The 16,803-nt window shown below is 39.3% G+C and overlaps 2 non-coding genes across 2 annotated transcripts; both read right to left on the bottom strand.

The window, feature by feature from the left end:
• Window positions 1-10,504: 10,504 nt before the first annotated feature.
• trnac-gca (transfer RNA cysteine (anticodon GCA)) lies at window positions 10,505-10,576 on the bottom strand. The gene has a single exon. It is a non-coding gene; the product is annotated as a tRNA-Cys (tRNA).
• Window positions 10,577-12,866: 2,290 nt separating this feature from the next.
• On the bottom strand, window positions 12,867-12,938 carry trnac-gca (transfer RNA cysteine (anticodon GCA)). Its single transcript has one exon. It is a non-coding gene; the product is annotated as a tRNA-Cys (tRNA).
• Window positions 12,939-16,803: the final 3,865 nt, after the last annotated feature.

Below are 16,803 nucleotides of genomic sequence, written 5' to 3' on the forward strand. Positions count from 1 at the left end.
ATAATGAAACTAAGCTGTTGCAAAAGAAAACAAAAGAAAAGAGGCTACATCAAAGTTCTTTTGAATATTGCACTACAAGATGACAGCTGTGAGTTAACACCTTGCTAAACAAATAGTTTGTGTCAGGTTAGTTATTCTGAGCTGGATGAGCATGGGAATGGACTGAGAAGGCATGGATACACGGATGGATGGTGTAATGTAAGTACAGGTCAGGGATTATGGAAAAAGAGAGAAGGATTTTCAGACGAGCGAGTAATCTAGACGTGTCGATAGTCATCCTCTGGGGGGAAAAAATACCAGGCCACAGAGATTATCCTGATGGCGATTGCATAATCTCGTTGTGAGTGCATGTATGCGTGTTATGCTAAGCAGACGGCACAATTAGTCACTCTCCCAGTCATGCCTTCGGGCTGTGACTAAATACACGTAACATCAGGCATGCAGCTACAGAGATATGCACACGTTTACACACGGAAACGCACGCCAAAGCAGCGCTGAAAGAGGTGCCGTGTTACTTTCTCTGCCTTCACTGAACCATCTCAGGCTCAAATTAAGTTTTTGTTGCTAATGCACAAAAGAGTACCTGCAGTGGTAAAAATATGTATGTGGGGTAATCAGGTTGTTAGCTTTTAACTGTTGCAAATCTGCAACGCCTGCCTTGAGAGGGTTAATGAGAGGCTTGTTTTTCCCACTTTTTCGCTCCCTCCATTTAATTGGATTCTTTTTTCCCTCCCTACATCCTTTATGGCCTGCTTCCTTTCCTCTCTTCTCTTTGCTCTTCTTTCCTTTTCACCAAGTTTTCCATCTTTGAGAAGCAGCTGTGTTTGCTGAGACATCTCTGCAAAGCTATGCAGAGGAGGCTGCTAAGAGTTGCAGAGAAGTCATTGTACATAACTATGGAGGTACTGACAGTCTGGTAGATGGGACTGTGCCTTTTGGACTGGCATCACTATTTGGTGATGGTTAAGTGGGATTTTAAGAACAAGACAGATAAGGGTGAGAGTAAAGAGAGTGTAGACCCTCCTGTTTCAAGTGTTATCAGCACACAGAGTGGCCATTATTAGTTTTTATCAGTACATATTACCAGTACATTGCTTCCTCCTTCTATCACTAGCAAGTAATCTCTTCATTGACTGCTGCCCACTGAGAGCTGCTGAGCAGAAGTAATGGGTGGTGTGTTCAAACATTTGGAAACCAAAGCTCAGCTGTGACATTTCAGCACCCATCCTTTGTACTCAACTGTTATTAGAACTCAACCATTGGCTCCATTTGCTAGCTTACCTTGACAATTACTACTAGAGTTTCACTCCCACTTATTCCCACAACCCTAGTGTCTCATGTATCATATATAGTTAGATAATTATAACCTACTGCCCTGGTTAGATGTTAGAACAGTGTTCTTAATGATTATATGTACAGGACATATAGAACAGAACAATCAAATAAGAACTTGGCTGCTGACTACCAGGACAGAGACATGGTGATGATGATAGAATATGCAACTCGTATTGTTAAGAAATCCATTAAAAAAACGTTGATAGCATTGTAATAAAACAAATTATCCATGCTTTACTGAACTTAATTTGCTAAGTTGCTCATTTTTTGTAAGTTGTCAAGTAGTTGAGAAGCTTCAAAAACTCTAACCCCAAAAAGAGATGTGCGCATGTTTCTGCTGACCTTTTCCCTGACTCTGATTTCTTGTGAAGAATTGTTCTCAAAGCATAAATTCAATATGAAAGCAGACTTAGAGGCAGGATGTCGATAAACAGACTGGAGTAGTTTGAGTTGATGACCGCACTGGCAAACATCTACAAGGCACTGCACTCCTGTAAGGTTCGCTGATCAGATCACGAAGACCAGCACGTTATTGTAAAAGCTGCTCTTGTACTCGGATAGGTTGAGATGATGTTTGATTCACAGATGTAAAAAGATGGATTTCTAAACATTGTTCTGCTTCCACTACACACTATACACTGGATATACACGCTATTTTTATTTATTTTAATGCATCATTTATCATCATCACTTCACTCTTTGATCTCTCTTTTCCTTTAGTAATTTCCACCTTCCTTTGTTTCTTCTAATTGTAGGGTCTTTACCATAGTAGTAATATAGTAATATAACATACTCGTTGTTGTGATTTAGTGCTATATAAACAATATTTAACTGATTTCACTGACTTCTTTTTCATCTTTTTATCATCTCTCCATCACATCTACTGTAACCCTTGTCTTCTGTTTAACCGTTCTCTTGTCCTATCCTGGTTTAATCAGCACTATTTTCTCACTCTGTACTTTGTAATGTCACTCTTGTTCTTATCACTGTCCTCCCAGTTTCCATGATTTTCACTTTATAATAAATGTATTATTATATTTTTCCTGTGAGATGTATGATATCATTCTTCTTTGTTTCATCTTCCCTCTTTCTTTCACACGTTGAAATATTTATGAGGTTTAGCAAGTGATGTCACTGCCTCTGATTCTCACCTTTTTTTTCCATTGTCTCAGTGCTGTAATTCCCCCCCATCTATTATGAACAAATAGTCCTTTCCATACAGTGGGTCATTGCAATTGTGTGTGCGTGTGCGTGTTCTGGTAATCATGACATTATGGGGACAAAAGGCTTCTAGAGAAAGGGTGGTCCTCAAAAGTGATGATTAAAAAGTTCACCAAATGGAAACCTGTGTGTGTGTGTGTGTGTGTGTGTGTGTGTGTTTTCTGAAATATGCATAGTAGGTGTGCAGCATAAATGTCCTTGTAATGTTGCTTGCGACTTTATAGAACAGCAATGATACTGAGGCTGTTTTTTATTTCACCTTGTTCGTATTTTTTGCAGATCTCACCTTCATAGAGAATTATTCTCATATCATAAAATGATCCAGTTTCTTGTGAAGCAGCGTGGGTTATCTGCTGGAAGCGTTTTAGATCCAAAAATACAGCTAAAGATGACCTTCAGTCTTGGGAGGAGATTCTAGTTTAATTCAAGCTTTAAAAAACTTTTGTTTATTCTACTGGTCAGTCAGTAGAATAAACAACTGCACATTAACTGATGATATTATTGCTATCAGTATAATACTATCACATTATTAAAAAAGGAGTCTTCTGTTAATGTGAGACAGTTTAATGAAACACTAAAAAGCCTGTAATATATATATTCCAGTATAAAAGGAGCTAAATTGTCTTACAATTAACAGATTATGAAGACAAAAAAGGCCCCGCCTCTCTTTCTAACATACTCTTTCTAAGATGGAGCGCACACATATAAAGTACTGTATTACAGTACTTTATATGTGTGTGTTTTTATACCTTTGTGTGCCTATTAATGTGTAATCACATACTGTACAGCTGCTCCACTGATCCCGATCGGCTCATATGAAGATCAGGACTGCCGTTATTATTGGATTTAGAAGATTAACACACACCTGCATGGCAGGACATTAGAAGGCTCTCATAATAGCGTGTGTGTGTGTTTATGCGCATTACGCACTAAACCATTATGAAAGGAAGCTAGATGAAAGAAAATTTGGCCATTTGAGCTGCTTTAACTTTCAACTTCCTGCTCATTGATCAATTCTCTCAAGGGGGACAAAAGAGCCAGAGAATAGCCTTCTTACTGTAATCAACCTTCATTATTATTAAGGGACTTATCTGGATCTAAAGAGAAAGAGAGAAGAGAGGTTCTACCAATGTTCAGGCGGAAGTCGCCTCATGTAAACAGGAAAGAGTGAGGGCAGTGGATATGACAGGAACGGAGGAAGTGGAAGTCAATCCAACTTTAAACACACACTTACGCAGAACTACATCCAGCCTGAAAATACAACCTGACTGAAATTTGAACTCTTCACATGCTATTTCTTATGATGCTATTCCAACACCATTATAGACAAATAGTAGTTGTATAGAGCACATTGTCTGTGAAGGTTCTCAGTCGTCCAGGTCATTGTAGTCAAAGGAGCTTGCAAAGAAAAGCGTCTGGACTTCTTTAAGTTGCTTGAAGACGTTTCACCTCATCCGAGAAGCTTCTTCAGGTCAAATGGTGGAGAGTCCCAGATATAAACCTAGTGGGAGTATCCCCCCACAGAGGGACAAAAGGACCCCCTGATGATCCTCTAATCGCCTGAGCCAAGGTGTGAAACTGGGTGTGGGTCCCAATCAGCCAAGGTTTCGGGTGAGTTCATTGTGACAGTATTACCTGTCACAATGAACCTGTATTATCTTGTGACAGTATTACCTGTCACAAGATAAGAGAGACAGGGATTGGACTGAAAATCAGTGGCAACAGGTCTGATTTAGTGGTTCCAGTTGTATATGTATGAAAGTGGTCAGGAGGCACACACAACCATGAGTGTGACTCTATGTGTTAAACACGGCAGAGGATATGTCACGGTTTGTGCTTGCATTTCAGCCAGTGGGGAGGTGGTGTTGGGGATTGTGACAAGGCTGATGGAAATATGAATCCAGAAATGTTTCTATCAGATTCCACCAAAAGTGTGCGGTTTGCAATGGCTGCATTTTTCAGCACAACAATAACTACGACAAAATCACAAACACACTGGCAGAGCGGTAAAAACATACCTGGATAGATAAAGAACTAACAACAAAGCTTCAGGGTGTGTTGAAGTGTAAAGCGCCATACTAATATTCCTTCCAAGCTTGTTTGAATTGTACAGGCTCTGGTTTTGCCCCGTGTTTCATTAAGTCGCAGCACCTATTTGCCATTTTCCTAGGTAAATATAAAGAAATGCGGGGTGTCTAAAGAACTTTGCACAATAAATTCTCTAGATTACTTTAATACAGCAGCATAGGCTCTAACTGTGATGCATGTGAATGAGGTTCATGCTGCTGGATTGATCTTTTCACATAAAAGTGTGGCTGCTCCTCTGTAGCAGCTACAAGCCAACAAGCTGTGAGTAGCATATCTTCAGAGATGACCTTCATATCAAGGCTTTAGCAGAATGTCGCATATAGCAGCCCCGGGGCATCACTGCAGTTCAACAAGTTGAAATAAGACTTTGCAGATCTCCCCTTCATAAAGAATTCTGATGTAGATGATCAGGTATGTGTCACTATTTTTTCTTGCATCACAATATGTCTAAAAGATAATGATATGCTAATTTGTAAGAACAAAAATTGTTTAGATCATAAATTGTTATCCACTTGACTTATTGTGATCCGCTGACTTACATCTATCTATCTATCTATCTATCTATCTATCTATCTATCTATCTATCTATCTATCTATCTATCTATCTATCTATCTATCTATCTATCTATCTATCTATCTATCTATCTATCTCATAAATAAAGCAAGTCATTCCTTGAATCGGGTGAGTGTGCATTTACAGAAATGTACACACACACGGCTCACTGACACACCTTAGCGCACGACAGACTTTTATAAGGTGTATATTGCTTTTGGCATGGACACATGTGCAGCAGCACGCAGCAGCATGCACTGTGAAGTATAAATATCAAAGAGTGAAGGGAGCAGGAAGCCCCCTAAATCAGATAATGTTTGTGGGGAAACGAGTGGAAACCTAATGCTCCTATTACCTTATCATATACTGCAGAAATAAGCTAAGCTGTGTGTGTGTGTGTGTGTGTGTGTGTGTGTGTGTGTGTGTGTGTGTGTGTGTTTTGGCTGGTTAGACTTTAGGTGAAGGTGCATACCAGAGATACTTTCATCTCACAGTCATTTTCTCCTTTAGTTTCTCTATCTCTGTTTCTTCCTACCTCTGCATCTTTCATCATCCACATCACCTGCTTCCACTTCCAACTTAAGGTTATATGACAGCAAAAACCACGCTAACCTGTTGAATTATTGAGGATTACAATAGTCTTTTTTTACTTTTGAAAACAGTTTTGCACATTTGGATTTTGGAAGTGTCCTGCACAGGATAAGGCATGTTAATAAAGATATGACTGATACACGCCTATATATGGAAAAATAAATCAAATTGGGGTTAAGTGAATGAATGAAAAAGAGACTGCACTTACCCTATACTGGGTTTTCAAAAGCAATCAAATACACTCCCAAGTCCATTCTCAATCCCTTCAGGTCATCTTTGAATTGCATTAAAATAAGCCAGGGAGCAGCTCTTCAGCTCTAAAACTACATTTACTTTCTTCTTTATGACAGTGTTTTTAAGCTCTTACATTATGTCCTTTCCAAGTCTTGATAATTCAATATGCAAGACCTGCCTGAACCTGAGTTTATTTGATTTTGTGTCTTAAATCAAGTAGTGTGGTTCAGATGTCTGGGGCAGCAGGTTACTGCTTGTGTTTGCCTTCTTGGCTTAACACTGAAATCTATCATAGATCTTTACTTTGACCAAATCAAACAAATCTTTTAAAAAATGCTCTAAATAAACAGAACAAAAAAGTGGCTTAGCACAGCCTTAACCTAAAAAAAGTTGCATAACAGCTTTTATAGTATTCACTTGTGTGACCCGATGAGAGTCAGCCTGTTAAGACAATGACCCTAACTATACAGGGTCGTACACACCCTTACACACACAGGCCCCATATGCAAGTGCGTGAATGGATGAGCTTGTACTGAGAGGTTAGCATTTCTCCTGTGCTGACGCATTTCCTCTGCTCCACATCTCAGTTCAGATTTTTTTTTTAGCAACTCTGTTAAAGCCACAACTGTGTAAATTTACACAGAAAAACCACGAGAACTTCCCCAGATGGCAACTTTCAGGGAAGTGGCTTCCCTTCGAGGTGTGTGTCATATTTATTTGCATCTTGTGTGCGCACTTTTCATACACTGTGTGTTCATCTTTCGCACCATCTTGTGCTATTTCTCTGGCACTCATGATGCTTTCCTTAAAAACTGACAACTTGAGTCAGAGGTTTTTTTTTGTTGCTTTTTTTGAGCTCGCGATGGCAAAATAACTCCTAGCTGGAAAGAACTGCGGTCGCGCCTCACTGAGAGTCGTTCATCATAAGAAAAAAAAGAAAAAGAATAAAAAGGTTAACTGCTGGAAACATGGGAAATGCAGGTGCAGGAAAATTTTGAGATATTTCAGATGTCGGTGCAGTCTGCTTCTCATTTTTAACTATGTTTCAATGAATGAAGAATAAGGAGAGGAAAGAAAGCGACTCTGCTGCAGGAGCTTTTATCAGAACAGTTGGTTCTGCGTGGCTGCTGCACAGATTGCACCTGTGACATTTTAGTTATACAACAGTCTCTTTAACCACAACCTTAGCAACCTTAACTTAAACCCGACTCTTGCTATGTAAGGGCATGATGTTTCACACCACAGCCATTTAATAATGATATAGTACAGGTTTAAATTTCTCATGCATCTTCGCACAAACGCTGTCTTTGTTAAGTGAGTTAGTGCAAATGTGATTTTGAAAGCTGGATACTAGTTAAGTATTTATTTTAATTTGAAAAGACGTGAGGCCACTGCAGCTAGAGCGTGTGAATTCTTTGCTAAATCTAATTTTGTTGTTCTCAAGTTCACATTTTGGCCTTCGGGGAGGAAATTCTCCACCTGAGGGGAGAAGGGGGGAAGAATGGTGCCCTCTTTCAAGACCGTCATTTTGTCTTTACAAGAAAAAAAACATGTCAAATTGTCACAGGGCTAATTTGTAGACGAAGTGTTGCAAGCACTGCTCGAATGAAAACTTCACATTCATTACTCTGGTGAAAGACAGTGAGCCTCATTCCCAGCTGGCAGCTCCACTTCATCCTATAAGCACTTGTCAGCAACAAAGTGTTGTGGAAGTGCTTAAAGGGGCTGCTTGAAGTGTGACACCAAGACCTTATAGGAGACCTATGGAAAACACTTGTTGGCTTCACTGAGAAAGGATCACAGGACTACGAACAACGACTGGATTGAGCGTGTCTGCAAAAGGGAGGAGAAGAAGAAGCAGGAGAAAAAAAATTGAACACGCAGTGTGAAAGGCTTCCAACCCCAAAGGGCAATCTCACCGAGCTTCAGAAGAGCTGGAAGAAGAAAGCAAGAATAGAAGATGTTTTACTTTCTTGGAAGGTAAAGGAAGAAGAGCCTCCTACAGCGATATAAGGGGAAATTCCCACCAATTGAACATCCACCTCTCAGATCAAAGTGTCTATGTGTGTGTGTGTTTGTGTGTGTCTGTGTGCATGAAGCCACTTCTGCACCTGCGTCTGGAGCATCAGCACCTTAGAAGGTTATTAGAAAAAAAGCTTAAAGGTGTGGAATAATAAGGGTCGTATAAACTGTGGGAAACAGACACCATCATGTTGCACCTTTGACAAGCAGACCCAAAACAATGTGATGCAAAATTTTATTTATATAGCACCAATTATAAACAGCAGTTACCTCAAGGTGCTTTGTACTGTAAGGTAAAGACCCTAAAATAATACAGAGAAAACCCCAGAACCAGGCTCAGGGGCGGGGCCTCCATCTGCCATGACCAGAATTCAGCTCTACCCTGTTCTTGTAAAAACAGAGCTGCTCATCTGGCTGATATATTTTCAAGATGTCTTTTAACCTCCTAAGACCCGAACTCTTCCACGGCATGCATTTTTAATTTCTCTTTGATATTAGGGCTGATTGGGAACTGAGGAATGTAAAAACCAAGAATTACCAGATTTCTTTTTACTTTAATTTTCTTTCCAAGAAAATTAAGAGCCACATATGAGGATATTCATTTAAAATTTCGATAGAAGAGTAGCAGTATAATGTCCTCGTAAGTGGATATCAGGCCCTTGTAGAGCAAAATTGAGTATTTTGGTCTATATAACCCAAAATGTGATGTCCACATATGTGGATGCCAGATCCTAGGAAGTTAAAGTAGATTATACTATATGTGAGAGCGATGGTCATTTGTCAACTAACATGTTTTAACCCAAATGCACAATAATTCCCTAACCTTAACCAAGATGCTTTTAATACAAAAACCTAGAAAAAAAAACTTAAACTCAAAAGGGTTTGAGTTTTTTTTCCCTCCCCATTCTCCCTCCCTACATCTCCAACCTGTCAGATGCTATAAAAATAAAACTGAACTGAACGTAATTATCCGTGAGTGGTCAAACAATTTGAAATGTGAATTTCTTTTTATATTGTATCGCATTCTATCACAGCAGGTCCTATATTAGAAACCTGAAAGTTGTTGCTGGTAACATTTTCCAGCTTCTTCTTCTGTTCCATTTGTACAACTGCACCAACTGCAATAGCAGACACACATTAGGGCTAAATCTTGGCATTTTTGACATTAGTGACTCAGTCAGTGTACCGGCAAATGTTGGGTGGGCTAAATGCTGACCACTCCTCAGTACTCACAAGATATCTTGGATATATAAGGTGGGGCTGTGACTAGATTTGGTCAGGTGGACTCCACCTGACCAATGCCATCATACTGTGTAAAATAGAGCCCATAAGAACATTGCATTAGTGCACTACTGTTTATGTTCAGTGTGAGCACCACATTGTAGTCAGTGGAACTCTGCAGAAGTAGCATAAAAGTCTCATAAAAGAGCTCAGAAAATGTGAAGTCAACAGATTGTAACAGATTAATTACAATTGAACTTTCTGTTGAAACCTTTTTATAACAATTAACAGCCAACTTCAGTTCATTGTAACCAGACTAATGAGTGTTATCACCACTTTCCACTCCCCGATGAGCACCTTAACAGAACAGTTTGTTATAGTTTACCCTGCTGATCTTCACACACTCTGCTTCTGTTTTATTTTGCTCAGTATATTTAAACGCCACTGGTGGTGTGAGAGGCAACAAGGGTGCAGTGCTGCAGTGGTTAGCACTGTTCCCTCACAGCAAAAAGGTCGTGAATTTGACTCCATCATCTGAACATTTTTTTAAATGTTCAGACTGCATTAAGATGACCACACAGCAGCCAGCAGATGCAGTCAGTGGCTGATGCCGCAGAACAATGCGTTTAGAGATTCACTCACTCAAATCATGAGGTAGATGGTTTTACTCAGAAGTAGGAGAGAAAAATATCTGTTTTAACATTAGTCAGATGGCACTTCTCTGAGCAGCCTTACAGTTCGTCTAAGATCAGTGGTTGCTCAGCCAATGCAGATTCAACAATATAACAAAGATTCCCCTGTGAAGAGATATTTAACTACAACACAACATGAGAGCAGTTAATTTTTCTTAAAATGAGAATATTTTTTCCCTCTTAACCCTCTCAGGCTCAAATTAAACTTTTTGTTGCTAAAGCACAACCAAGTCCTGCAGTGGTACTTCTGAGTAAAAAAAACTCATAAAATATGTATGTGGGGTAATCAGGTTGTTAGCTTTTAACTGTTGCAAATTGGCAACGCCTGCCTCGAGAGGGTTAATTGAAACAGAGGTCTTATGTGGTGAACCAACAGTTGTTACTTTTTCCTGAGCAATAAAAACACAACCCATCACCCAAGTATGTAGAGGTTATAAACATTTGATACTCAAATCATTGCATGTACTCAAGTCATTGGAGAAAAGTCTTACCGGGAGCTGCTTCTAAGTATTTGGAACAATAATTTTCCCCTCCACTGAGATGGCTTAGGGGGCACCCAGATTTGAACTGGGGACCTCTTGATCTGCAGTCAATTGCTCTACCACTGAGCTATACCCCCAACCACAATCTGCAAGTACATTAACTCTGCCGAACAACTCATATTTTCTCTTCAAGTCACTTTATCATTTTGAATATACTCCCCCACTATAACCGCAATACGATATAGGATAAGCAGTAAAACCTTCTGCCACTGAACTAAACCTCATCATACTTAGTGACTGTCAGCAGGTAGCTCAGTGGTTCCATCAGCGTGTGAGTGTGTGTGAATGCTAGATGAGATGCTCAGGTATAGAAGAAAACACTGCGATGAATGCGTGTGACCTGTTTAGACTTAAAAAAAAACATGAGGAGAGCTCAGTTAGAGTACAAGAGTGTTGTGTAAGCACCATGTTTAATATAATACCTGACTGATATGAAGGAACTGCAGTCAGCAGATTTCAGATCATTATTTTGCAAAGGATACAATTAAAAAGTCAACTTTTTAATCCTATGTTTTCATATACTGTTGGCAACATGCAATTAAGAGTAAAACAAAGTTGCCACATTTGTAGTTTTGGAGCAGTAAAAACGTAGTCCAAGGTCACTGAGCTATACTTAATTGATTTATTCAGAAATTTACCTCAAACAATCAAACAAACAAAACGAGCTCCAATTTAAATGTGTTCATTATTGTACTTTTATTTATTAATTTATTTACTTTTCATTTGTTGTTGTAATACTGTTTATAATAGTAGAACAAAGAACCTTTTTCTTGGTTTGCAAGCCGAGCCAAGAAAAAGAGTATGACCTTCTTAAACCATATGTATACTGTTTACTGTTCTTTTTTTCTTTGCCCAAGAAAGATAACTGTGATAAAAACACAAAGCAAACACACAACGCTATTAAATATTGAAAGCACACTCTCGTACGTTTAACCTGCCGAATTCTATTTAACCGGCACGCCTTGGAGAAAACCGGCACAGCTGGTGAAGCAGGACCAGCACAGCACTTCATTAACCAGAAACAGCAGAAACATCAGCAGTGATGAGTAAACTGAGCACTGGCGTCCGATCATCTTGCTGAGAGTCGTTCACTCGGCAGGCAGCTGTGTTTGGGAACACAGCGAGTGTTTTCACTCATAAAAATCAGGGAGAGGACTGAAGCAGCACATTTGATCGGACCTTTCTAGCAATTCAGCTGGCCTCAGATGATTACATGGCAAACACGAGGTTTTCACTGCTATTATGGGATTAGGAAGAGAGACTGAGGTGGAACATATGGATAGGCAGGAAACTGTTGGTGGAAACTATTGTTTTATAATAACGCTGCAAAGAGGAGGAGGAGAAGGAAAGAGGAACATAATGAAAAGTTGGTATGGAGGATGTAGGTTAAAAAAAACAACAATGACAACAATAAGGATAGCAGTGATGATGGTGGTGACACGGACCATTTCTGAAGGAAATCACACATTGCTGCCGTCAAGCACTGCAAATAAAAGCAAGCGGCACATATGCGTCAATAGATATGTCACAAGTTTATCACTTATCAGGTAACACAACAAGTCCAAAAATAAGCACTAAGAAAAAAAAACCCTAAAAAACAGCTGCATCTGTTGTTGCTAAGGTAATAAGGAAAAATATCTACTGCGTGGCTTCCTTTTGTTTTGTTTTGCTTTTGCATTAGCCAAGACAACCGATTATCACATGAAGAGACACACAAACACACACACACACACTCATAATGTATTATGTACTAGTGTTATGTAATTACGAGTTAGATTAAGTACACAACATGTGATAAATCACACTCACCAGTTTACTCATATACAAATGGTGGCAAGCAATCTAAGGTAGGGGGTTAATGTATTATTGTTACTGTTGCTGCTGTTTTTATATGGGACATTTGGCAGAGATTAAATGTCACGTATGCACTACTTGCAAACTTGTTTCTCCGAACTCACAGATGTCTGATAACAAACAAATATGCTAATAATAATCCATCTGGTTTGAATGTCAGATATGCTGCTTGGAAGCACGGTCATTAGTTCTGTCACATCTGAATCTCCTGGCTGCGTGAAGCCTTTTTGAATGGAGTTTGCATGTCCCTGTGCCTCTGTGGGTTCTCTGCTACAGTCCAAAGCCAAGCTCATTAAATTAATTGGTGATTCTAAAGTTATTGTGGATGTCTGAGCGGCTGGTTTCTGTCTCCCTGTGAGAGACTGGTAGGCTGTGCAACAGAAACTGGAGTGTCTAAAGGAGAAACATAACTTTTGTAGCTTGATTTGAGGTATTATCGTCCCTTTAACATCTAAATGTGGGGTCAAAGTGTGCCAATCACAGAAAAGCAATCACACAAGGCCATAGCCTGTCAGGGGGCACCCAGATTTGAACTGGGGACCTCTTGATCTGCAGTCAAATGCTCTACCACTGAGCTATACCCCCTCACATATGCAGGCCTGCAGGAAGGAACAATCTAGAGTAAATTTTCCCAAAATTCAACTATTTAGGCTCATCTTTAAATGCCACTGAGCCAAATATGAGTTTTGTTGGCGAGATTTCAGTGTTACCCGCACAGGACTGGGTTATACATGTTGTTACTTGGCTGTACAAAGACCAAAAGATTCACAAAGTGTCATTAACACAATATTCTCTCAGTAAAAGAGATGCTCAGATTAGGAACAATGTTATCTATGTGGGGTTGTTGTCTGAAAAGCAGTGTGTACGCTCTGTCAGCTCTTCCTGTACAAAGCGAAGGCGGTCCTCAGCATTTCATACTCATGGACCTGGCGACGGCTGTGCTCTACAGCTGCTTCACACTCGCTGCCTCATTGTGCCGTTTGCATATTTAGCTGCTCTGTTCCACTTCCCCTGCTGTTGATGTTGGGAAAACACACACAACAATACAGCTGTGAGGCAGCTGCCCGCCCTCTCTTTTCCTCTCCTCTCAGCATCCCCCTGCCTTTTCCTTCTTCCCTCGCTTTGACTCAGCGGTCTCTAATTTGCTTTCGATCTCATCAAAGCTTGGTTTGAGAAAAAAAAATTTGTAAAGTGATTCACAGAGCTGTGACAATGTCAATGGGTACGCTTTTTTTTCCAGAGCACACTTAGTATTTGATTAAAACCAAATCTAATACACCCAAAATAAAATATTTTCCTTTTCTTCTTCATGAAAACCTTGAAAAAAATACCAGATGTGACTCATACTCACCGCACAAGAGAGGGTGAGGTAGATGTAACACTAGCTACCTTAGTTCTCTGGGAAGTTTAGTGTTAGCAATGCTAACACTTCCGACTTACAATCACTCACTGCTAATTGCTCACACAATGATAATATCTTGCTATATTATTGGAAAGATAATTGAATTAAAAAAGCTTCACAAGGCACAAATACCACAGACATGGGTGAGAGGCCTTTTTCAGTGACTACAATTAGCTAAAACAATAGTGATGGGTCGTTCGCGAACGAAATGGCTCTTAGAGCCGTCTCTTTGAAGTGAACGACGCGAACCGGCTCCTTATTGGGAGCCGTGAGTTTTGTTTTTTTTTGTTTTTTTTTTCTTTCTCTCACCCTCTCTCTCGCCCTTTTTTCCGCTAAACTCCGCATGCGTGGCCTGTACTTTGCGCTGGGCAGAGGGGGGGAGGGGCGTTAGTTACACTGGCAGTAGCACAGGAGCAGAGCCAGAGAGAAAGAGAGTGAGGGAGAACAACGTCACATTAGAAAGGTATAGTAATCATCCGCTATTTTCAGTTGCAGATGATAAAGGATTCAGAAATCATGCAGGCCCATATGACAGAGAATGTGCATCTTCTTTTTGTTTTAATATTTTAATTTATATTTAATTGTGTTGTGGTTTGCAGTGTTTTGTGTTGTTTCACGTTAAATTTGTTTAAAAGGAAAAAGCTGAAAATTTAAATAGTTAAAAGTTTAAAATGTAAATAGTTGTTTTTTGTATTATATGATTTATTTATTACATTTTATGTGGAGTGAATAAATAAAGTATATTTATTGTGGACCTTAGAGACAAAGCACGTACAAACTCCAAAACACGTACAAACTCCTAAGCATGTACAAACTCCAAAACGCGTAAAAACTCCAAAACACGTAAAAACTCAGAAGCGCGTACAAACTCCAAAACACGTAAAAACTCAGAAGCACGTACAAACTCCAAAACACGTAAAAACTCAGAAGCACGTGCAAACTCCAAAACACGTAAAAACTCAGAAGCACGTACAAACTCCAAAACACGTAAAAACTCAGAAGCACGTACAAACTCCAAAACACGTAAAAACTCAGAAGCACGTACAAACTCCAAAACACATACAAATGACAACAGAAGTGCTCCAGGTTTCTAGGGCGCAGTGTTGAGCTTTTGTTACCTAGTGGCTACACAAGCCAGGAAGTATCAACAACCGGATTTGGTGTGTGGTTAAATGAACTTTTTTTTTTAAATTATTTGAATAAATATGAGTGCTTGTCTATAAATACACAAACAATACACACATGTTTTCAATTGTGTAATTTAAGTGATCTGGGTAGCTCTGTTTTGGAAGTTCAGTAAACGCTAGAAATGTGTTTTGGAGTTTGTACGTGCTTTTTGGAGTTTGTATATGCTTTAGAGTTTGTACGTGCTTTGTCTCTAGGGGCCATATATAAACATATATAAATAAAACCACTTTTTTTACATTAGTAATTCCTTTTCTGCATAATTTTATATTATTGTTAATGATTAAATAATTAAAGCAACAAAACAACCTGAAGAGCCGGTTCGGAGCCGAAAGAGCCGGCTCTTTTTAGTGAGCCGAGCCGAAAGAGCCGGATCTCTAAAAAGAGCCGGAAATCCCATCACTATAAAACAATGTCTAGTAGAGAGCTATTAGCAGCCACCTGTTGCTTATATCAACCTTACCCCTGAGACTGCAAATTATTGTAATTTTTCCCCAAAAGACAGCTGACATGCAGGAAAAATTTGACAAAGAGACCAAAGCTGATTCTGTACTAGTCTGTATAAAACGTAAAAGCTTATGGAGATAGGCTTTTATGTTTTATGGCTAGCTGTTTTATGGCTAGCTTCAAAACCTAGCCATTCGCTAAAGTCCACCAATTGTGACATTTCCAGTTTTCTTCCATTTTCATCCTATAACGCAGTCCTCTGGCTAATGAAACACCATCTGAATGCATCAGTTCATCATAACAATAATTATAACATTTTATTTACTAGAATGGAAATACATGAGAATATTTCCCTGCGCAGGACGAGTTTATGGAGTTAAAAATAGAGCATTAGAGCAGATGAAAATAAAGTATTATAAGTCTTCAGTGATCCTTAAATGCCTACTTCAGGGTTTATCTTTGCCCATTTTTCTTCATTGTGACCCCACTTGGCTTTAAACAAAGGAGAGATTTTTAACGATAACTCGTGTATCCCAACAAAACCTTTCAACTTTTGATCCTCTATAACAGGAAAATCATCTTGGTTAAGATTCAATAAGCCCTAAATGAGACAGCCCGCCAAGATAGCAGCAGGACAAGCTTCCAATGTTGTGTGTTAAATCTTTGACACGAGCTTGAACTTTGGTAGGAGCGCAGCATTTGTTTTCTTCATTCTACAACTGGCTGTGGTGAAAGAGGAAGTCAGCAACAGGAGAGAGGGGATGAAATTTCCCCTTTTAATTAGATAAGGATATTAGACAGGAAGTTAATTAACGCTCTTACACAGACTCACATGTGCAGCAAGGTTTAAAAAAAGAAAGAGAGTGTGAGAGTGAAAGCAAACGAATGGTATGACAACCTTCATGTGGTACAAGCCAGATATGCTGTTTGAATTAAACCAACTTCGGCTATGAAATTTGAGGCTGAAACCTCCTTTGATTTGTTGCCTCTGGTCAGAGGAAATGAATTAGTCTTTTTTGTCCGTATTCAGTTTTTTAGGGGTTTTCTTTAGTCTGATCTTATTTTTGCAACCACGTGAATGTGGATCCTCCAGTAAACATATTTATTTTCAATTCATAATGAACACACAAAATGCTAAAATGTCAAAAAGCTGCAGTACCTTGAATGTCCACTTGAGACTTCTTTCAGAGATTTTGAGGTGACTGTCATAATTTGGCACTATATAAATAAAACCGAATAAAATAGAATTGAATTGAGTATATTTTCAGTGCAGCTATTAACAGCTCTGTTGCTTTTGTTTCACTGTCTTATCAAAATGACTTTGCAGGTGAATTTGTGCCTCCCCTGGCTTTGAGATGCCACAGAAAACAGAGGCTGTATTCGCACATCTGTGTCTCCCAGTGTCACGGACAGCTG

This window comes from Neolamprologus brichardi, chromosome 6, assembly GCF_056152115.1.
Source record: "Neolamprologus brichardi isolate AB-2024 chromosome 6, ASM5615211v1, whole genome shotgun sequence".
In the NCBI taxonomy this organism is placed as follows: Eukaryota; Metazoa; Chordata; class Actinopteri; order Cichliformes; family Cichlidae; genus Neolamprologus; species Neolamprologus brichardi.